Below are 24,692 nucleotides of genomic sequence, written 5' to 3'. Positions count from 1 at the left end.
GTTCTGTTATGTCCTTTTTACTTATTTTCTGCACCCTAAATATTATAGAAATACTCATTCTTATATTAGTAAGTCCATTCTTATTAATTGATTCATTCATTTTTACATTTACATATCCTTCCAGCTAGAAATTTGCATGTGAATAAAGTGTGAGGAAGGGATGTTATTTTCTTTTTATAAGCAATTAGCTGTTTATGTCAATGCTAATCATTGAAAAACCCACCTTTCTCTATTTGAAATAGCTCTTTACCATATTACTTCCAATACTAAGACACCACAATGCATTTTAATATATGTTGCAACAAATTTCAGTATACTGCAGACTTTGCTTTTAAAAAATGACGTTGGATATTGTTTCTTCCTCTTCTTGGTGAAATTTTTAATCAGTTTATTATCTCCCAATATTAAATTAAGTAGAGTTTTGAATAATTTTAACTTAATAAGAAAATTTTAGGGGAGAGGTAAAATCATGTGTTTATCTTTAAATAAGAACTTTGTATGACTCTTCATTTTCCCATATATGTGTGTGTGTGAGTGTTCTTTAGTAAGCTTCTGAAGGGTGTATTAATATTATTGTTTAAGCAACTAATATCTTGACATATCATATCGTGAATCCAACTATTTTTCAGTTGATTATCTCACATTGTATAGGTCAGCAATCATATTATTTAAAATTACTGAAATTTGGTTTTAATTTTTTCTTGTGGCATTTTTCTTTCCACTCCCCTGGAAAATTTATAACATTATAGAATAATAATAGTGATAGGAAGCACTCCTTATAACAAACTTTAATATATATGAAGGCCTCTATTGTGATATTTGTTGCTGATATCGGTTATATATATATTTTTCATGTTAATTACTTTCTGTTTTAATTTTATTTAAAGGATTTTTTGAAGTTTAGAAGTGAACTTTGATTTTTATCAAACACTCTTTAATGTTCTTCGAGATAATATTGTAGTTCTTAGTCTACCACTTAAAGTAATAAAATATATTAGACTTTTTAAACTTTGTATCCTTTCTTGCTCAGAATAAATTTTGCACAATTACAGATTATATCCCTGAACTTTTATTTATAAAATTATACATATGCTATATTTACATACATCTATGTTAATAAATTAGGTTGTTTCATAAACACACACACACATTGTCAAGTTTTTACAGCTTCTAAAATCAGTCAGGGTATTTTCCCAAAACCTAGGTTCTTTAATTATTATCTGCAATTATCTTTTTCTTGGATGATTGGTAGAACATGCTTATGATATCAATGAAATCAGTGTCTATTTGATTGGTAGTTCTTGAACATATTTTTCCATTTCAGGAAGGGTGGGATAATGTACTTACATGGCTTAATACAATAAACAAGTAATCATCATTCAAGCCACTATCTAATACAGCATGTTGGGATGGAAGGATTTTCTTTCACTCAGGCATTCCCAGTTCCACCTTCCTTTCATTTTGTGGATTAGTCCTCCTGTAGGCCTTGCACAGGTGAAGATCCTGGCTGCATCTACTTAATTTGACAGACAACGGGGAGCTCTTGAATATTTATGTGCAGAAGGCTGGAGGTCACAGATGTATGATATACTTAGTAAGTGTTGGGAGAAGAAAGCAAGGAGATCTATCAGAAAGGAGGGAACAAGGGAAGGAGAAAACAGATCTACTCCATTACGCCAGCACGCAGAGGAGGATGGAGAACTGAGAGTGTGAGGTCAGTACGGGCTACGCTGTAAGTGATGCACAGCCTTTCTGCTCATATATATCTGTGTCATCAGAAAGAAGAGGAAACCAGATATTTCTATACCCCGATAGTCTCTGGCAAATGAATTAATTTTAATCATTTTTTTTTGTTATTAAATTGTGTAATTCTTTAAAGTTTTTATAGTTATTAGCAGATAGTTATACAGATTTTTTTATTTGCTATTCTCCATCTATGGTTAAATCATTTCCTTGCCTTCCTCAGTCCCATCTTTCCTTTCTGCCTGCTTTTCTTCCTCCCTTTTCTGTTTCCTTCTTCCCTTGTTCCCTCCTTTCTGATAGATCTCCTTTCTTTCTTCTCCCAACACTAAGTATATCATAGGTCCCTGACTTCAGAGAGCCACAAAGATTGTCTTATTACTTGTGCCTACCCACTGTCTAGCACTGTGCCCTTCTCAATTTAGGCACTCACTAAATTGCCAAATTGGACTTAAATTGAATCAGCTATTTCCCGGGTTGCTCTAATAGCCTCCAAATTGTTTACTCAACCTCCAGTAATATACCCAATATCCCCCACACACTGCCAGATTCATTTTCCTGCAGTACAACCCGGACAACCTCCAGCATTCTGCACACAAATATTCAAGAGCTCCCCATTGCCTGTCAGATGAAGTAAATGCGGCCAGGATCTTCACCTGTGCAAAGCCCCTCTGTTCTCAGGTGCTAGATCTTATTTCTCATCATTCATGCATTCTTGCTTTGTGTTTTAACTAATCGCAAGCCCCATTATAATACTTTACTTATGTATGTGTTGTTTTTTTAAATTCATGATATGCTTTCCTCTTCCTTCAGGAAATGGCTTCACATGAAAAGCCCTTGTATTGCTCATTCTGCCTTCCATTGGCTTGCTTATTCTTTAAAGGCTTGCTATATTCTCTCTTCTACCCTCAACTCCACGGACCATTTCTCTTCTTTCTCTCACAGTCACGTGTGGCACAGTGGAGAAAACTCTAATCACAGAGGAAATTTCTACTAATATCATCTGGGCCTCTGATTATTCAAAGAAGAAACACATTTTGGCAGTGTTCTCTACTATTTATCTGCCTTTTAAATGTTGAGAATAAGCCTAAAGACCAAACCAAAGCATCTATATGGGGAATCCTAGTCTGAGACAAGCTGATGGAGAGATGATTTTGCCAAAACCAAGAACATAGCTGAGTCCTCTGAAGAGGTACTAAAAATAAAAGCATAGGATTTCATAATACTTTCTGGGGCATCTGCCTCTTAATTCCAAATGAAAAAGGAAAGAGTTTAAATCAACTTTTTGATAAAGGGTGTCTACATAACCCACACACACAAAAAATTATGGTGAGAAAGGCGACGTGGCCATACAGCTCCTGACTAAATTAAATGGTAATGTCCATTTCTATTTAAAAAAGGTTTATATTTTATTTATACTTGATATTTCAGTAGATCTAACATAATTTCCAATTTAGGTATGGAAAACTGAAAATGCAGAAATTACAGCTTAATGCCTGGGTAGGAAGAGAAGAAATTCACCTTTTTACAATTCAATCAAATGCAGAATAGGAGCAGTTAATAATTGTAGAATATGAATAATCAGATAAGACATTTTCTAGTGAAAACTCATAAATTTTATTTTTGGAGTACATTAAAATTCAGTTAAATTTTAAAATCACAGCATATCTTGAGCCACTGTGAATAGTTGCTGTATCTATAGAAATCTATTTTAGAGATATGCAAGTACAAATTATAGGATGTCAGCATGCAATTTGATTTTATGTGCTTTTCCACTAATATAAATAATGAAGCATGCTGAGAGCATTCAGATACATTCAGCTGAGTATAATTAAAATACTGAGGTATAACATGTTAAAAAAAAGAAACAAATTAAGTACTAAAATGAAGTAGGTAGAAATACCAGCAATTCAAAGCGATAACTATGCTGTGATTACAGTATTGTGAATAGACTAAATCTAATATTTTGGCTTAAATGAAATCAGTGATAGCTGGAAAGTTAATAGAAGCAGTGCCTTTATATTTTCTGCAAATAATGGAAAGGTTTCATTTCAGGAACACACATTTTTTTGCCATCTCTGGAAATAAGTCTCCATGGTATTCTGTATAAGCATTCTCACCCAAATGGAACAAACTCTCTGATGAAATTGGCCACTGGGGCCTACAACAAATAATTAAAATGGGATTTGGGAATCAGTTGATTTTTTACGTCCAACATTCCCTATTGGGTTAGTTGAATGAGAGCAAATCAGCTTCTTCAGACCATGTGAAAAACACAATTGAACTTCCTGCTGGTCACCACTAATTACACAGCGATTGTGACTGCACATTCCAGGCTGAAGGCAAATTTCCCTTTAGGTTTTGTTGCTGAGGCCCGCTAAAGGACCAACTATTCATTCATGCTTGCCAGGGCTGATTTGGAATAAGAGGTACTGGTATTCTGATAACAAAGAACATTTGAATAACTGTGTTCCATTCTGTCCCATGAAGCACTAACTTTAGCCCTACTATGTTATAAATGGGGTCCCTAGGTTTTTATAGAACCTACATTGTGCTCCAAACTCAAGTTTCAACTGGGGCTTCTAGTAGTTACTTGGGATTTAATGAGAACCAGTATCTTATGAGATGGGTAAGAAACGGTGACTTCATTCTATAACTACCAACACAATACTAAATATTTATAGTTTGGGGAAGAAGAGATTGGAGCAAGTGAAGAGATAAGAGCAGAATCTATTCTCGACCAACTTCAAATCTGGGGCTAGAATTCCAAAGTTAGATTTAGAATCGGAGTAGTGATATACAAGTAAATACAAGAACTCTTTTCATTGTTTGACCTTGCTGGGTCTACTTATTCTTGGATCCAGAGTTTTTCTCTTTTTTGAGCAATTCTTCATTTTCTGAATCATATCCTTACATAACTCCCTGAGAAAGGGTGAATGAGAAGCAACCTTCCTCAGTCCTTGCACATGTCTCCTGTTGGGACAAATGCAATGCCTTACCTTCTTTATCTATGAACATTAATTGAACTTGTCTATCGGCAGGTGTTCAACTACCACTTGTATTAAACTTCTTGTCCATGTTCATCTTTACTCTTAGAATATTCGTTCCTGTGATTTATACACAAAACAATGAAAGAATGATAGAAAACATGATTTACCAAATTGCCAAACTGTGCAACCCTTTGCAAAATTCTTAATATCTCTGAGCCTTAGTTTTCTCATCCATGAATAGGAATAGCAATAGGTAATCTAGAAAGTTGTGGTGATGCCAGGCGCGGTGGCTCATGCCTGTAATCCTAGCACTTTGGGAGGCTGAGGCTGGTGGATTGCTTGAGCTCAGGAGTTCAAGACCAGCCTGGGGAATACGGTGAAACCCTGTCTCTACTAAAATACAAAATAAATTAGCCGGACGTGGCAGCGTGTGCCTGTAGTCCCAGCTACTCAGGAGGCTGAGGCAGGAGAATTGCTTGAACCAGGCAGGCGGAGGTTGCAGTGAGCCAAGATCATGCCACTGCACTCCAGCCTGGGCGACAGAGTGAGACTCCGTCTCTTAAAAAAAAAAAAAAAAAAAAAAAAGTTGTTACATTATTGTAATTCGGAATTAATGGGAGGGGGCATCAAATTTTCCTTAACAGCACAAACTTTTTCTACCCTCTTCTCATATATAGGTTATTTTGCTTAAGTGAAAGCTGTGCTCTTTTGTTTTTTATTTTTTTTTGAAATAGGGTCTCCCTCTATTGCACAGGCTGGAGTGGGGTGGCATGATCATGGCTCACTGCAGCCTCAACTTTCCAGACTCAAGTGATCCTCCTACCTCAGCTTCCCATGTAGCTGGGACTAAAGGAATGCACCACCATGCCTGGCTAATTTTTCTATTTTTTGTAGAGGTGAGGTCTCACTGTTGCCTAGGCTGGTCTCAAATTCCTAGACTCAAGTGATCCTCCTGCTTTGGCCTCTCAAAATATTGGGATTACAGGATTACGCCACCATGTCCAGCAGTGTAAGATTTTTAAAAATTTTTCAATATATCTGTTAAGTTTGAAATTTAAAACAAAGTTTTTTCTCATTTAAAGAAAATGGAGAACGCTGAATACTGAGAAGTTTTGAAATATTCATGTTTAATTTTATTTACCCATTGCTTCCCAAACATATTTGACAAAGAAACACTTTGTGTGTATAACACCTATTAACAAACTGCATAGGGGATATTAAACAAAATGACACATCACACAAACAGAATTATTATAGTTCTCATGTAAAACAGCTTGTAATGAATGGATGAATTTGTACATGAAAGAAAGATGCTTTTCTTACCTTCATACTAGGTTATAGATGTGGAATGTCTCTTTTACATTCCAGCCATCCAAATCTTACCTCGTTTCTTTCCCAGATTAAGTGCTATACATTTGCAATTATAGCAAATAATTTTTCTGAATTACAGAATATACTACTGGTTGTTGGTCATTTGGCATTTGGTTCTGTTCTGTCTTGTTTTGTTCTATAATTGTCTGTGCATGAGTCATTATGGCAGCTCCAAGGAGTAGAGGAGTGTGTTTGTCATTGATTTTATACCATTCTAACAAAACTTGGCATAGAACTGGGAGAAATACACTATAGTGGATTTCTACCTTTTGATCTTATTCTTCTGTAAGTACTGTGCTTTTTTTTTTTTTTTAAGCATCCAGGGATTTATTGCCCAAAATGATGCTCAAGACCCGTCACATCAGCAGAAGAACAAAACGGTGAGTGAAATTACCCAATTTCTGCAGAACGCATAAACATCCTGAATGTAGGTCACACTCATTGCCTGATGTGCTGTGCATGTCATGTTCCAACAAAGCAGCTGCCACGAGTAGCCAAACTCCCGGAAAGCAGCACAAACCCAAAAAGACCAGCCATTTGGAAACACATTTTCATTGACAATTTGGGGAAGTTGGGCATTCACTTAAGAAAAAGCCATAATTCTGTAAGAAATGAGCAATTTATGCATATTATAATCAAATTTATTTTTATATCCAGCTACTCCTACATGTGGGATAATTCAGTCTGGGAAATCATGCTAATTAGTTAGAAATCCATTACGTTGTAAGTCTTGTAGCAGATGCAAACGCTGTTTCAAGTATTCTTACAACCATAATGCATGTGCTTTTATTAGAATGCATTCCCAGTGGTGGGCAGTTCGTTGGTGAACCAGGCTCTAAAGTTCATTTGAGGGAAAACACTTTTACAAACACCATTGATGGCATTTTAAATGCATTTTTTACGTATTTTGCTTTAAACTATAAGGAGAATTCCACCTGTCGGAAGACTGGTCAGAGCAGCAAACTTTTCAAGGCAAAATAATAATGATGGTAGTGATAGTGCTGGATTCTAATGGTCAATGAGATGCATCTTTGCTGAACTCAACATCTTGGCATGCCCTTTGCAGATCATATGGAAGAGTAATGAGCCCCAGAGTAGGACTGGAAAGACTGAGATTCAGAGACAATGTCTCTGCTTGTGGATCACCCTGGCCATGTCACAAGCCTGTTAGATGTTATGCTCTCTGCACTATAACCACAAATATCACAACCTTATCTATCTTCATCAAAGAGCTGTTGCGAATTTAAACTAAGATAGATATGTAGTTTCTTATTTAAACAGACAGTATTTTGGTATTATTGAAAATATTCTAACCCTGTTGAAAAGAAAAGCTTGGTTCGAATCATGTAAACTCTATTAAAGATTTCATATACTGCACATTAATTGTATTTCAAAATAAGTAATAAACCACAAGATCTAATTGAGGAGCTCTACTGATCAGAGCACTACCTTATAAAAGATTCTGTGATGAGTTAGGGCTTTGGGGTCTAGGAACTAATAGGCTAGAAAAGTGAATTTGGCAAAATTTGTATTTTAGCTCCGTATTTAAAAAATTAAAGAGAAATGAATATATATGCCAGTCTTTTTCCATTCATAACAACAACAACAAATGTCCCTGGACAGTTACATGCTCTTCCTATATGCCCATCCCTGGTGAATGGTACCTCTAACACCTGTAATAATCTATAAGCCAGAAACCTCGATTGATCTTTGGTCTCTCCATTTGCCTTCCTGTCTAGTCTACCAAATACCCAATTAATTCTATATCCTAAACATCTTTAAAACCTACTCCCTCTCCTTTTCCCTCTGCCTTATACTTTATGAGGCCATGGTGTTATTTCCTCAAGAACTTTACCCAACCGATTTCTGCACATCCTGGGCTTTCTCCCTCCTATCTACTCTTTTCTAAAATCCAGTATCAGGTTTATAAAGTGCAATTTTATTGTAAATTGTTACTTTTAAAATTGAAATATTTAAATGAGTCCAAAGAGCCTCCAGATAAGTCTCTTGTAAATGTCCCCTGTTTGCTTTTCCTTCTGACACAGGCTCTAGGCAGACTGAGAGTGGCTTTTCCTGAGTTCACAAATGCCCCGTGCTCTCTCTCACTTCAAGGATTTTGTATAACTTCATTCTGATTAAAGTGATTTCAACCCTCTCTACCAGGTCAGCTTCTTCTTTCCTTTAGTTTTCAGCCAAAATGTCTGTTACTCTGGGCAGCATGTGCCTTTCTCACCAATACTTGATTGACCCATGCTTCTAATTTGCCCCAGTATGACCCTTCGTATTCTCTGATCACATATCACACTACTCTGTATACTGGTCTTGGTTTTGTAAGAAACTGGGGGACTTCTAAAAAGATTGAATCTTCCCTACCTTTGTTTTTTCCCTCAGAGATTGGCAGGAGTAGATATTTGATTTTCTTGAATAATATTTATTTTATTGTATAAAAATGAATGAATCATGAAAAAGATCTTAATAAATAACAGCTTTAAATCCTTTTTAGAATAGTTCTTCAGCCTGACCAGGAAGCTCAGTGATGTCAATGGAAATATTCAAAATAGTCTAACAGCACAGATTCTTTGGCAAACATTGTGAATTCACTTTTGCAGTAAGAAAGACCAGAGCTGAAATCTCTGCTCAGGTGTTACTTGCGTTGTTAATTGTTTCTGATCTACGGAAACAAGGTGAGAGAGCAGAAAAGAAATCCCTCACCACCCCTCCTTGCCCTGAAAATATATCCACTGCTATATTCAAAACAAACAAACATGACCACTTACAATGTATTCCTTGAATTGAACCTTCTAAGGGTAATCAGTTAATTCCAGGATTTTAATAATAAAACAATCACTAAGATTTAAAGTATTAAAAGTGTTCTTCTGATCCAACTAAGGCATGTATAGTAAGTAATCATTCCTTTCCATCTTCATAATCTTTGACCTTTGAGAAAACATGCAATCTGAACATTATAAAGAACTACTCCTGCAGGAGTTAATTAAGCCTTTCAAAGCCCATTAGAGATAAGTATTTGCAGACGTTGTGTCTTGGTTTTACTGTTGAGTCTTGAAAGCTTGTACACTCTTGCTGTCAGACGCTCAGAATAGGTTTTGGCTTCATTGAGGAAAACAAAACAAAACAAATGAAAACACTGTCACCAGGGTATAGCCACATTTTCTTGGTTAATTTAGGCCAACTGTAGGTGACATTTTGTTTCTTTCAGTTAATTCAATCAAGAAGAATTGTGGGTGAATACAGCTGGTGACCCATGACATGCACAGTGTAAATGGTGCATGTGATTACAGATCAGAGACCATTTCTTGCTTGGAAAACAGTAGATATCGGAGCCCACCAGTTAAGATTCCAGTTAAGATAGGTAACCTTGTGTATGAGAGTTAGCTATTCTGTTTTACAACTACAGTAAAGGGGCATTCAACTGCCCAGAATATTCTTTTATTTGCTAATAGATTCTAAAAACCCTCTACTTTAGGAGAGAAAAGAGATACCCTTGCTTCGATGCATACCATAGGCTGGAATCTATGACTCAAATGACTCCACTTATGGCACTACGGTAGGTTTTTCCCAAGAACAACCTTTGGTATGGCAAGAGGTTCAGAGGCACGAGGTTACCTTTGAGAAATATAAGGAAGAGGGGAAAAGGGCCAGAAAGGAGATTGTGATAACTAACTGCTGTGCTAGTGACCTTGTGATGGCATTTCTTCACCTGGCGGAATATGGAATCTATCCGCCAACGTCTTTTGAGGTTGCATATAAAATGACCAGCACTTAGGTGTCTTAAATTTACCTAGTTCTGAGCTAGGTGCGGAGAGGGAAATGAAAATGAACACACAACACACAGGACTTCATATCTGTGAGACTTGCCATGTCTTTGAATGCATGCTACTCTTAAGAAATATGACACTATTGAAAGACTGAAAAATATGTTATCTGTTTGCCTATTTGTTTATTTGACATATATTCATTGAGACCCTTCTAAGTGGAAAGCACTGTACAGGCATCTAATATAGAGGGTGGACACAAGATTGTGTGGTTTACAGGGGAGCTATATTAGGAAAATACATACCAAAGGGAGTGGGATTTGGACAGCTTCAGGTAGAACTGTTGGTTGAAGAAAGGAAGACATAAATAAGAGACAAGTTTACACATAACATAGAAGTTTTTAAATTCTCACCATGGGCCATTTGGGTTGGAAAGACTTGAAGAATGAGTAGGAGAGGAGAGGTCACTTTTTTCCAGCTAAACGAATATTTTTTATTCCCTTAAATTACACAGAGGTTTTTAATTCTTTATTTTGATAATTATTGAGTAGTTAGTTGTTTTATTCTAACATTCATTTACTCAAGTATTGACTCTTTTATTTTTCCATCATGTTTTCATCATGGAAAGATGAAGAGCTTTGAAACATGCCTTTGAAATATGCTTTGCCTCCGAGTGGTAAAAGCATGAACAAGTTCTTTAAATCCTCAACATTTTAGTTGATTCCTCTGAAAATGAAAAGAAGAATAATACCCATTTTCAGGGTTTGTGAGCATTAAATGAACTAGTGCCTTGTTTAAAACACAATGATGTTCTTGATGCATAATTCCGGCTCTGAAAACTATGGGAATATCCGAATCTTACCATCAAAGGCACTGTAATCTACTTGGGACAACAAGATGTTTACATAAAAACGTGGAAATTGACTGATAGGGCTGGAGAATAACAGGTTCATTATTAAAAGTGATGATTGCAGATGATCAGTGCAACGTTATCAGTGAGAAACTGGTCTTTGTCAAGAAAATGGGGGCAAAAAAAGGCAGGGTAACCTGTACAATCTGTGGCCATAAAGGCAGATTTTGGAGTCTTTGAATGGAAGGGAGCTCATTTGTTTTCATTTTGGCTTTTTTTTTTTTTTCCTTGATCCTAAGGCTTGAACTTTAAGCAGTTTCAACTTAGTTCGAAGTTCATAAATGTTTCTTTTCCCACCCAGTCTATGCCACCTCTTGGCTTAGTGCAGATGGCTTGAGCCAGAGGATGGCCATTGAAAGTGTTGATCAGGCTTTTAATAACAAACATGCCCCTTCATGAAGATGCCAACGTCTGAAAGAAAAATTTTAAAAAAGATAAAAAAAAAAATGCCAAGAGATTACAGACAAGGGTGTTCTCAGCCTGTGGCTGCCCTAAAGCTCAGTATACAAACAGAATATTACAAATCATTTTTCTCTCTTTTTTTCGTTGTCCTCCTCCTTCATTCTCTTTTTTCCTTCTCTCCTTTCAATTCTTCCTTTTCAGCAGACATATTTTTCCTAAAGTCTAAGTAACATTTCAAAAGGTAAAACGTTTGTATCAGATTTATGTTCCACACTGTTGAGCACATATTAAACAAAGCCCAATATATAAACATATTAATTCATGAACCAAGCCAATTAATATGAATCATTTGCATAGAAGAAATATTGTTGTATTTGTCAAGGAGACTTCATAAGATTTCTTTTAATTGGAATTTTCCCCAGCACATATAAAATGTGAGTTCCTTTTCAGTAACTTCTATATTTATTTAGGAAGACATCTGTTTTGTGAAAGAAGACACACCTGCAAGTCCAATTGCAAATGTCAATGTAGTAAACATGAATTACTGAGGAAAAGAAAATATATCCTAAATTATTATATTCCAATCTTTCATTTTGGTTATCAGAGGGATTTGAAATAAAGTACCTTACCTCCAATATCATTTCAGAAGTCACTTTTCTATTATTTTGACATGCAGGACAGTTTCCCAGGTTTCAGCTCATGAGTAAATGATTCAATGTGACTTGTCTTCATCACAATTGAACATTGTCATAAAACTATTATTCAAATGCCCTGAACAAAGATTTCTAATCTTCAACAAAAGACATACAGTTAACTACCATTTTTGACATCTTAAAGAATTAATCAAGATTTTCTAAGTGCCAAAAGATGCAGAGGTGGAATGGTTTTTAAAGTTTCTTTTTCAGTCAGTGAAGTAAATTGCTGACTCTTCTCTTTTAACTTCCAAGAAAATTTGCAAACTGAACAGATAGTACGTGCTTTAAAGTCTAAAGACTTATCTTGGAATATGAAATGGTTGCAAGAAAAAAAAAAAGTAATTACTTCATGCAGATAACTCCATCGAATAATCCTAGGTAGTTGATCTGGAGTTATGCTAAGATAGGAGAATTGGGCTCTGTTAGGGAAATTATAAAATGAATTTAAAAAGGAATAATAAGAAAGGCTATTTTAGAGTTTAAAAATAATGAATTTGATCTGAACATAAAGTTTTGGATGTTAAAACTTGAACCCTTGAGGGATGAATAAAGTCAATTCAAATCTGCCTATGATGGAGTAATCTTGGCTAAAAATGGTAGAAGAATCAGATTTTTCTACTGGGACAGGCAGTCCAGCATCTGTTAAATGTCATGGCAGTATTTCATTTTCTTTGACCTCTGGGGCTTCACAATTGCTGTTTTTGATGCCAGAAATACTCTTATTTCTCCTCTTCTCATAACTAACTCTGCCTCGTCTCTCAGCTGTCTGTTTGAATGCCCAGTAACAGATTTCTGCCACCTTCCACTTCCAACCATGACTAGCTGAGGGTCTACATGATGTGCCTAAGAACCTCTTGTATTTCTCTTTCTCAGCAGTTTGTTCACTTATATAAAAACTTATTTTTAATTAATATCATGGTATCAGATATCTATTCTTACTGTGGACAAGAGCTGTGTTTGTCAGGTACATTGGCATGAACTTAACATCTGACACAATGGAAGTAGCTCACAGAGACATATACAATTTTGCTCTTTGACCAATTGGAAGAAATTAAAATTTTAATTAGTTTTAATAATGAGCCTGTTATTCTCCAGCCCTGTCATTCAATTCCCGTGTTTTTAACTAATCATCTTGTTGTCCCAAGTAGATTACAGTACCTTTGATGGTGGGATTCAGATATTCCCATAATTAAAACTAATTGAAACTAATTAAAAATTAGTTGAGTAAATCACACACATATACTTTCAGGTTTATTTGAAGAACATATATTTCAAGGTTCATCTTCTGACCAGTCTCATTGGGACATACTGACAATAGCAGCCAATCAGCTATCACAGAAAAAGCACATTCCAACACCAAGGCCATAGCTAAGGAAGCCAGGCTTTGCGGTTAAAAAGTAAAATTAACTGGACTCACATCAAAACTTCATTCCACCCACCAGTGAGTTGATCAGGTAAAGAGGAGCTTGTTCCAGGCCCGCTGATACCATGGAGGAGGCTGCTCCGTCTGAGGTCCTCTGCCTCGGGAAGGCCACATACCACTCACACAGTCATGGAAGGAGCACTTGAGCACCTGCTCTGGGGTAAAACTTTCCTTTCTCAGCCTTTGAGTTGTCCTTTGCTATGTATGAGGCTGAATTTTAAAGTTCTACTCAGCTATAAAAACTAAGGCGAAAAAGAACTGACTTGCCCAGGGTCCCAGCATCAGAAATATGCTCAGCTGCCTCTCTTGAGACACGGTTGCCCATCTACCCCAACATACTCAAGGTCGGCTCTGCTGGTGACTCAGATATAATGCACTCTAAATGGCAGCATAATTTGGGAATCACATTCTCCTCATAGTGTTGTCCACCTTTACTCTTTAAAAAATATATATAAAAAATTTTTAAAAATCATCAACCCATAATGGCAGAATTTCTTTTGTTGTTAGAATATTTCTTTCTTTGCTATAGTTTTTGACAAAAGAACCACAGTTCTCCTTTGATCCATCTTTGATTTTTATCTGCTTTGGAAAAGTGATTGTTTTACTTAATAGTTTACTTTTATTACTTTATTAATGAATTTGAGCTTTCTCTTCCTTAGACCCCTCTGAGCTAAGCTACCAACCTCGCACTTTGCGAATGACTCATTTTTGAAAGTAAAAATAAATGCATGGATCCATTTCAAAAATGATTCCAGAAGAATGTCATGCTTTTCTATTGTTTCAAATGCCATTTAACTTCTGTGGCTTTGCATAGCAATCTCTTTAAGGCTGTTTCTTTTTCTGAAGTTGATGAAATTATTAGTTAATTAATCTAGTGATAATTTATGCAAATAAAATTAAATTCCTAAATGTGAAACATAAAAGCTAATATTAATAAAAAAGTAGAAGAATGGGTTTGTATGAACAAAATGAAAAAGATCTAAAACACACACATTATATATACATCAAAATTAAAGAAGCCTCATCAACAAATGGTAGCAGAAGAAAATTAACACAGGAATGACAACTGAGTGGTGGCATTTGCAAAGTGTAAAATTGGGAAGATATTATTATCTAGAAAAGGCAAAGGACAACACTAAATAAACCAAAAAAGGTAAAATCTCCAGTGGAAAAATTGAGCAAATAATATGAAAGGAAATTCAAAGAGAGGAACATCCAAATGACTAATAAAAACATGAGAAAACGCTCAACCTTTTAGTAACCACGGAAAAGTAATTAAAACATTGAAACACCCCTTTGCATACTTCCAGATGGTAAAAGTCAAAAGCCTCAAAACATTAAGGCCATAAGATGGTGTGGCAACTTCCATGCACTACTGGTAAGAGTATAAACTGGTATAGCCATTCTAGTAGGGCTTATTGAAATTGAATATGTGTACCTGGGGGCCCAGCAGGGCTTCACAGAAAATCTTAGATCCATAGCAAGACACTGTGAAGTAAAGGACTGAAAACATGATTATTGGTATATAAAATGTGTACTATGCATTGCCCAGAATATGTTTTAATCCCAAGGATCATATTTACATAAACTGGTGTGGATAGCTCCCAAGCACATAGAAATTAATGAAAAAAAAAGCTGAAAAACAGCACGAGAATTACAGCATAATGCCGTTTATATTAATTTTGAAAACCACACACATTACTACATATAATTTTAGTGTTTTAATTTTTTTATAGAGAACAAGGTAATATTCATTTATCCTTCTCTGACATATTTTATACTAATTCTCTCAGATGAGTTTTCAAGTTAAGGAATATCAGATTTATATTTTCCAAGGAAATATCTATATCTAAACATATGGAAGGCAGGCATGAAGACATAATCCATATACTTGGAGAGAGGCATATGGTGTAATGAGCTTGGTGAGGGGACATGAAAACACAATAGATGCAGTGACTTTACTTGGACTGATAATTATTGTTGGGGTGATCAGACCCAACACCAGGTCGTAGGGGCAACAAAGTCTGGTGGAGTCAAAGGATTGAGAAAAAGACAGTTTGAGAAGTAAAGTGGGACCAGGGGGCCATCGCTAGTGTACGGAGGCTGCGAAGGCTCAGAGCTCTGGAAGCCCAGACTATTTATTGGTGATCAAGCAAAGAAACAAATGGTGAGAATGTGGGGATCGAAAGGGCGTGTTGCATTAAGTACATGATTTACATCTGTGACAGTTTAGCATATGCTCTGCTACTTGAGGTAATGGGGAGCAGGTTCTTTTAACTCCAGATACGATCAATCCCGGGAGAGCAAGGAGCAAGGAGCCAGCAAATATATTCCAGAGCCACGAGCCCTGGATTCTGTCCAAGCCACGAGGGATTTTATGCCCTGGGCTTAGATTATGGTGCATCAGGGTAGCCTTCCACCTTTTGGCACAGAGCTTGGTGTTTCAAAGGCCACAAGGGATTTTAGACCCTGGACCCAGGACATGTTCTAAGACTCTTTTACTTTATGTCAGACATGCAAGCCCTGCCTCAGCTTCTCCCAACACACAGCTTTTCTCCCAATAATTACAGTGTATTATTGACCAACGAATATGAATAGTTCAATTGTATGTACCTGAGGTTCAGAAAGATGAGCAAACAACATAGAAATAAAAGCCGTGCGTATGTTGGTGTGTGTATGTGTGTGCAAGCCCATTGGTGGCTTTTTTTTGTTCTTGTTTTTGCTTCAGGTCATTTCCATGCCTATGTAAATCTTTTCTGAAGTTTCTGTGAGTTTTCTCTTCCCTTCCAACTTGTGAGGCTTGGAATCAGACCCTTCATTTAGTGACTAGAAAAGCATGGCCTGGAACTCACTTCCTCCCCACCAGCTTAATGTTCTGATTACAATCTTGCTTGCCTTTCCAAGGTTGGTTCACAGTTGTTTCCTGAAATGTTATCTCATCACTCCAGTTGAAAGCAACATTTTCAACCTGGATCTTTTTCATTTCTGATTTCATCTTCTTGGCCTTTCTCATTCAGACACCTTTACCTTTCTTATCATCTCCTTTATTCTCTGCTGTGTTAGCTCTAACCTTGCTCTTCTGTAATTCAGGATTATATTGCTGTTAAGACCAGAGGGCCTTTCACTATTTCAAAGAGCATCTCATTTACTCCTGATGGAAATGTGAGTTCCTTACTGTATCCTATCTCCCACTCCTCTTCCTTTCTACAAACACGCAGGCTTTTCTTTTAAATAATCAGAGACCTCTCCTGAAAGGCCAGACCAGCTTTAACAAGGTATAGGAAGGTATTTTCCACGTTGGGACAGTAAGCTCCAGGAAGGGAATGAAGCTTGAACTGGCTGTGGGAGATGATCTAATGTTTGCTAAGACATTCCCACACAGAAAAGGGGAGATCATTCTAGTCATTTTTTTTTTTTTTGAGATGGAATTTTGCTCTTGTCACCTAGGCTGGAGGGCAATGGTGTAATCTCAGCTCACTGCAACCTCTGCCTCCCAGGTTCAAGTGATTCTTCTGCCTCAGCCTCCTGAGTAGCTGGGAGTACAAGCATGCACCACCACGCCCAGCTAATTTTTGTATTTTTACTAGAGACGGGGTTTTACTACATTAGCCAGGCTGGTTTCGAACTCCTGACCTCAGGTGATCCACCTGCCTCGGCCTCCTAAAGGGTTGGGATTATAGGTGTGAGCCACTGCACCCAGCCTAGTGAAATTTTTAGAAATGGAATTAGTAAGTTAAAGGCAATTAATACATTTAAGCCTTTTTAAAATAGGTATTGACAGATGACTTCTCAGTAGGGTTTATAAGTAATTTCTACTCTCATTTATGTTAATATAAATGTGCCTCTTTCATCTTCTGCCAACTGGCATTGCTGTCTGTGTATTAAATTTAAATAATTTCTAATTTGTTAGATTAAAAAGTGTGTATTATTATTATAGTATTTTTTATTTATTTGATTCCTCATGGGGGTGAATGTCTTTCTTTCCATGTGTTTGTTAAAGTGTTCTATTTCTATTTTGAGGAATTCGGTTTTTTGTCCATTGCTCATTTATTTACTGGTGGCTTTATATATTTATATAAAGAATTTAGCACTTTCTTGCATCTGGAGTATGTTCTGAGAAATAGACTAATAGCAGGATTCATATTTTTTAAAATTCCATTTCTATTACCCTAGCTCTTTTTATTTTTCTTATCCTTCTACTCTGATTGGGGATGACATATTTATTGCATAATAACTTATTTTGCCGGGCACGGTGGCTCACGCTTGTAATCCCAGCACTTTGGGAGGCCGAGGCGGGCGGATCACGAGGTCAGGAGATCGAGACCATGGTGAAACCCCGTCTCTATTAAAAATACAAAAAAATTAGCTGGGCGTAGTGGCGGGCGCCTGTAGTCCCAGCTACTCGGAGAGGCTGAGGCAGGAGAATGGCGTGAACCCGGGAGGCGGAGCTTGCAGTGAGCCGAGAGCGCACCACTGCACTCCAGCCTGGGTGAGAGAGCGAGACTCCGTCTCAAAAAAAAAAAAAAAAAAAAATTACTTATTTTATATATCCTTAGATTGGCTTATCACTTGTATATAACAGAATTTCTTTTGCTGATAGGCAAAGGACTCCTTTTTTGATAGAGTTTATTTAAAGGTAATAATGGAAAATATCAAATCTGGAAATATCTTAAAACTGGTTTATATTTTTCAAAATTGTGTTCTATTTCTGTCTCCTTATTTTTTCATGCACAGTAAGTAACTGAAGAAGTATTCTGCTTATTGATTTTATATCTTGGTAGAAAACTTTAATGTATTTCAGAAGAAAGTACAGGAAAATAAATAAGTGATGACCACCCTCATCTTGTGTTAAAGAGTGTATTAACCAGATTCACATATGTGTTTGAATTTTAAGTGTTAATGAACAGAATTGGGTTTTCTACATAAGGATGCTTCACACTTATGTTCATTTATTAATTCATTCCTTCACTAATTTCACAAATGTTACTTGCCAGGGTTTGTAGTGTTAATGAAATATGTAATGGTTAATATATCCTCTTCTCTTCTCCATTTTGGGTTTGTTTTTGGTTGATTGGTGTACCAGTAAGTAGGATCTAAAAGGAAATACAGATTTATTCCATGTAATGAAACATATGTAAATAAATGTGCATAGACATGTAACTACCTTGGGAAGCAAGGTGACCATTCCAAAATGCATAAAGAGATTTCCAATGTGTACAGACCTGAGGACCGCAAGCAGTAATTGTCAGTGAACAGTGCAGGATTGAGAAGGTGACCCAGGACTAAAAAGGGGCAAATGCCATTTTCATATTCATTTAAAAGGAGAAGCAGATGAGCTTTATGCCAACTCATGGCATTGTTTTATTTTATTTATTTATTTATTTTTAATTTTACTATAAGTTCTAGGGTACATGTGCACAACGTGCATGTTTGTTACATATGTATACATGTGCCATGTTGGTGTGCTGTACCTGTTAACTCGTCATTTACATTAGGTATATCTCCTGACACTCTCCCTCCCCCCTGCCCCCACTCCCCCCCGCAGGCCCCAGTGTGTGATGTTCCCCACCCTGTGTCCATGTGTTCTCATTGTTCAATTCCCACCTATGAGTGAGAACATGTGGTGTTTGGTTTTCTGTCCTTGTGATAGTTTGCTCAGAATGATGGTTTCCAGCTTCATCCATGTCCCTATAAAGAACATGAACTCATCATTCTTTATGGCTGCATAGTATTCCATGGCATATATGTGCCACATTTTCTTAATCCAGTCTATCATTGATGGATATCTGGGTTGGTTCCAAGTCTTTGTATTGTGAATAGTGCCACAGTAAACATATGTGTGCATGTGTCTTTATAGCAGCATGATTTATAATCCTTTGGGTATATACCCAGTAATGGGATGGCTGGGTCAAATGGTATTTCTAGTCCTAGATCCTTGAGGAATTGCCACACTGTCTTCTACAATGGTTGAACTAGTTTATAGTCCCACCAACGGTGTAAAAGCATTTCTATTTCTCCACATCCTCTCCAGCAACTGTTGTTTCCTGACTTTTTAATGATCACCATTGTAACTGGTGTGAGATGGTATCTCATTGTGGTTTTGATTTGCATTTCTCTGATGGCCAGTGATGATGAGCATTTTTTCATATGTCTGTTGGCTGCAAAAATGTCTTCTTTTGAGAAGTGTCTTCATATCCTTCACCCACTTTTTGATGGGGTTGTTTGATTTTTTCTTGTAAATTTGTTTAAGTTCTTTGTAGATTCTGGGTATTAGCCCTTTGTCAGATGGGTAGATTGTAAAAATTTTCTCCCATTCTGCAGGTTGCCTGTTCACTCTGATGGTAGTTTTTTTGCTGTGCAGAAGCTCTTTAGTTTAATTAGATCCCATTTGTCAATTTGGGACCTAATTTGGCTTTTGTTACCATTGCTTTTGGTGTTTTAGTCATGAAGTCCTTGCCCAACTCATAGCTTTATTTTAAAACTATAGAAGACAATGGCCTTTGAGCCCCTATAATGGAAAATATACCTCCAGAAGCCAAAATGGGCTAAGCAGCAGTCATGTCCAAATTAAAGTATTTTTTTTTTCCTTTTTAACTTGATGCTAAGGCTTATAATTCAAGAAAACGCAAGAGACATCACACAAGTATTTTCATTTCTTCGTAGATTAAGTGTAGAGACATTGTGTGGCTACAAAGAAAAAAATAAATTATTAGCTGGTAAAATGTATGTTGGAAATGAGCTTAGAAAATTATGAACTAGAGAGATTGCTAAAGGCCAGCAGGATGCTGTTGAATACTTTTTCCATTTTAGCATTTTTATCAGTAATTTGAGTGGCAATACTAACTTGAAAGCTAACAGACTTTCTAAATTGTCGGATGATATTGTGTAAATCATCATCAGTTTTGTTCATTATTTAATTATTTATTTTAAAAATCCTAAGTGGAATGAAAAGAACCAAATGTAATGATGTGATATTACTAAGAATATGTGAAAATAAAGATTTAGATCTGAAAAATCTAATTATATGAATATGGGATGGGGGAGGCATGATTTATTCGTTATCCATCACTGTATAACAAATTTAGTCTAAAACTAGAAGCTTAAAACATGAAGATTTATATTCTTACACAGCTTCTGAGCGTAGAGTAGTTTGGTGGTTCTGCTTTCTAAGGTTATATTCAAGGCTTAACGGGGACTAAAGATTTTGTTGCTCAGATGACTCATTCACATGGCTCTTGGTGATGAGAGGTCCTGTTTCTCATTGTTTGGGCTTTTCCATTAAAATGGTATGTCCTCATGACATAGCAGCTGACTTCTTCCAAAGTAAAGGAGTCAAGAGGGAGCATAGCAGATATCACTTATAACCTAGCCTCCGAAGTGATAAATTTTTACATGTGTTGTGTTCTACGTCACATAGACCAATCCAATCATCATGCAATGTAGCAGGAAGCTACAGGATGGCTTGAAGTAAGAAGGGATCCTTGGGCCTGCACTGGAGCCTGGCCACCACACATGACTTGCTGTAGTTCTATAAAAATGGTCTGGGGATTTTTTGGGGTTTTGTTTTTGGTTTGTAAACAGTGTAAATTATTGGTATGATGTAGCTGCCACAAAAGTTTATGTGACATAAGCCATAATATGGCTGTGTCCCCACCCAACTCTCACCTTGAATTGTATTTCCTACATTTCCCATGTGTTATGGGAGGGACTCAGTGGGAGGTAATTGAATCATGGGGGCAGGTCTTCATGTGCTATTCTCGTGATAGTGAATAAGTCTCATGAGATCTGATGGTTTTATAAAGGGGAGTTGCCCTGCACAAGTTCTCTTGTCTGCTGCAAAGTAAGATGTGCCTTTCACCTTCTGCCATGATTGTGAGGCCTCCGCAGCCATGTGGAACTGTGCTCTTTTTCTTTATAAATCACCCAGTCTCAGGTATGTCTTTGTCAGCAGTGTGACAACAGACTAAAACAGGTGGCGTCGAATATACACATGCACACACACACAAACATACACACACATATTATCCACTGTGTACTAGCAAAATTATAGATGTGATAAAAAATGTATGAGACATGTATATGTATTATATATATGAATATATTCATAAGGAAAAAGTTAGGGAAATTTAAAAGTACAAAATATAAAATGGAGGATCGGCCTTGTATTCTTAGCCTGCATAAAAGATCCTGTACAAGAGATTCAAAAGGCAATAATCAAAGAACCATGATGTGAAAAAGGGAGTAGACTTGCTTTGTGTCTTTACAATGGGTGGGGATATTCATCAATACGAAGAACACATTGGAAGGAAAACATACACTAAATGAGGGAAAACTTGTGTAAAAAAATGGAAAACTACTGAATTCTTTATCACTGCTTCTACTTATGGAAAAATAGGATAGCACTTGGTTAAGATATCAATAAGTATGTTTGAGAGGGATTTGAGCACTGAATGGATTATTCATTCCTTTAGTCATTATTTCAGAAGAGAGTAAATGATAATCCACTCACTGTACCCTGAGAGTTGTTTTTAAGGTCTGGATTGAGAGGTTGGTGAATGAGCAGGCAAGATCCTGTTCTTACCAGGTTTTTCTCTGATTGTGAAAAATATACAATAAACAGGTAAACTAATGCAAAAATAAGTTTACTTCACTGAAATAAAGCAAGCTAAGATAACAGAGTGTGATCAGGCATTTGTGGACAGTCATGTAAGCTACAGTGGTCAGGGAAGACTCCTCTAGGGAAATGAACATTAACACATTTATGCCGGAGGTTGAAATTTTTTGTTAGTGAAAAATAAGACCTTGGCGATTACTTTGAGCAGTAGTAATATAAATAATATATTTTACAACTAGTAAGTTATACTAGTAGTAAATTTTACTACTAGTAAAATAAATAAGTAATATAAATAACTCCTACAAGTTTAGTGTTCCAATAGTGGAACACTAGGCATAAACAAACCAAAGATCTGAATGGTGGAAGGATCCAGCCGTGTCATAATGCAGGGAAAGAAAATTTCAGGCAGAAGGAACCATAAATGTAAGGCCCATTGATTGGCTTAAGGGTAGTGTGTTCTATCTGTAAAAAGGCAACCTCCCTGATTTGATCATCACAAGTGATGGGAGAAGGTGGGAGGACTCCAAGAAAAAAAGGTAATATCAGGTGGAAAGTCTATCACTTGCAGATAATTGTAATGAGTTTAATTTTATATTACTATATTCTAAGAAATATATAGGTTTCAACATATTCTGCTTTGCAATTTATAAAATCATTTTGTTTGCTTTGTGGATTAAAAAAAGGCTGTACTAAGGGAAACAATTAGGTGAAAGTAGGAAAAAGAATAAAAGGCTATTTAATCGCTCTAGTTTGGGAGAAAAGAGATGCTGTCAAATTATTTGTTGACACATCTTCTGGAAGAGATTTTGACTGGTTCCTGGAAATACAGAGACAGAAAAATAAAACTCATACTTAAAAAAATTATTCTAGGCTTTTTTCTCTGTTACATGGGTGTATTGCATAATGGTGAAGTTTGGGCATCTCACGAATCTACCTCCCAAACAGTGAATATGATACCTCACAGGTGGTTTTTCCACCCTCACACCCTGTCCTCTCTCCCTCCTTTTAGAGTCCTCAATGTTTATTACTTCCATCTTCATGTCCATGTGTACCCATTTCTTAAAGAACTGAAAATAGAAAAATCATTTGACCTAGCAATCCCACTATTGGCTACACACCCAAAGGAAAATAAAAAATTTCATCAAAAAGACACCTGTCCTTGTATGTTTATCACAGCACTGTTTATAAAAGCAAAGTCATAGACTTAACCTAAGTGTCCATCAATAATTAATTGGATAAAGAAAATGTGACATTTATATTCACCATGGAATACTATGAAGCCATAAAAAATAATGAAATCATGTCCTTCACAGCAGCATGGTTGGAGCTGGGGTTCATTATCCTGAGTGAAATAACTCATACTTTTATAAACCACTCTGCCTATAGAGAGGGTTAGGCATGCACAGCTGTGAGACAACTCTGGTGGTTGATGGTGAGATGGAGAAAATGTTGACAGAGCAGAACAAAGACTGAGTAAGCAACAAGGTATCATACAGAATGCACTGGCCTGAAAGCTACACAGATAACCTTTGAGCTCCTTTTCAGATGTGAGATTCTGTGATTGTACTAAAGCTTTCAAAAGACTTCCATTTGGTTCCAAGTTTGACAGCTTAGGGTTGTGGGACCTACCGTTCTTCCACACGGCCATGAAGAATGGGGAATTGAATATATTTTTGGATGCTGGAAGAACAATGATTTCTCTTCCCCTCACCCATGTGCCCTGATGGTTAAGCCCTGATCCTGAATGAGGCTACTGTAAGACAACTTAGGGTGAGGTACATTACATATTGTCTCTTTTTCAGAAGCCAAGTTCAGGCTAGTAGTCTGTGTTACTGATCAATTCCTTTAATTCCTTTGGGTTCACTTTTTATTATCTGAAAAACAAATAATAATCTGTTTGAATCTAATGCTGGTTCTACTCATGTCACAAAGGTGTTGAAATGACAGAAATTATCATCACTGCAGACAAACTTTGAAACCTAATTGAAATCTGTAGAAAAGTGAATAGCTATTTGAGAGATCAGACAAGGAAACAGCCATCTGAGAAACCTTGTTTCTACTTAATGCTCAGAATAAGCTGGACTTTCTAGCTGGATATCACATTTGGTTGGCCACACACACTGACCTTTCTGTATGGTGACTTTTTTTTTCCACTGCCCTGAGACAAGCATAAGTCTCCCTGAGGGAGTGAGAAAGGGAAATGGAGCATGAAGACAGAGTTAGTCTTTTTAGCACAGATCACCAGGATTTCGTATTTGCAAAGAGGCTGAAGTCATTTGTGTTAATTTCCTCCCCATGCCTGTTATGGGTGTGCACTGCTACCCTCATTTATAGATCAGAAAACCAAAGATAGTAAAATTAAGTAACTTACACTTGGTTTCACAGCAAATGAATCGCAAAGCTGGGGAAAGGATCCTGGGTCAGACTGTGGTTTTAAAACCTGGGACCCAGCAGCATCTGAGAAAGTAGACCCAATATTCTCTCACTTAATCACTTGTGAGTGGTTTTGACAATATAAAGCTTTCTAGCCTGCGGATAGCCTTTATTATGAAATAAACCTATTTTTTTCTTTATTAGGATTGGAATTCCCCATTTTATACTCAGATTGTCCAAGTATACAGCCTGACTTTTTTATGCAACTACACTGATGATATTAGGTCACTATTTAACTCATAAAACAACATATTAGGCAATAACTATGAGTCTGAGGCAAGACTCATGAAATTGTAGGGGCAGAAATCAGCTGACAGACTGACGTTTCAAAGAGACCAAGG

General features: G+C 36.6%; 1 long non-coding RNA gene across 1 annotated transcript in view; it reads left to right on the top strand.

Moving 5' to 3' along the window:
* Positions 1-6,461, top strand: part of LOC131381044 (uncharacterized) — a 135,784-nt gene extending 129,323 nt beyond the window's left edge. The window contains exon 3 of the long non-coding RNA XR_009209460.1: positions 6,418-6,461. This is a non-coding gene — a long non-coding RNA (uncharacterized LOC131381044). The remainder of the gene's footprint in view (positions 1-6,417) is intronic.
* Positions 6,462-24,692: the final 18,231 nt, after the last annotated feature.

Source organism: Hylobates moloch, unplaced genomic scaffold, assembly GCF_009828535.3.
Source record: "Hylobates moloch isolate HMO894 unplaced genomic scaffold, HMol_V3 SCAFFOLD_13, whole genome shotgun sequence".
Classification (NCBI taxonomy): domain Eukaryota; kingdom Metazoa; phylum Chordata; class Mammalia; order Primates; family Hylobatidae; genus Hylobates; species Hylobates moloch.
Note: the sequence above shows the minus strand (reverse complement) of the source record. Positions and strands in the feature narration are given on the sequence as shown.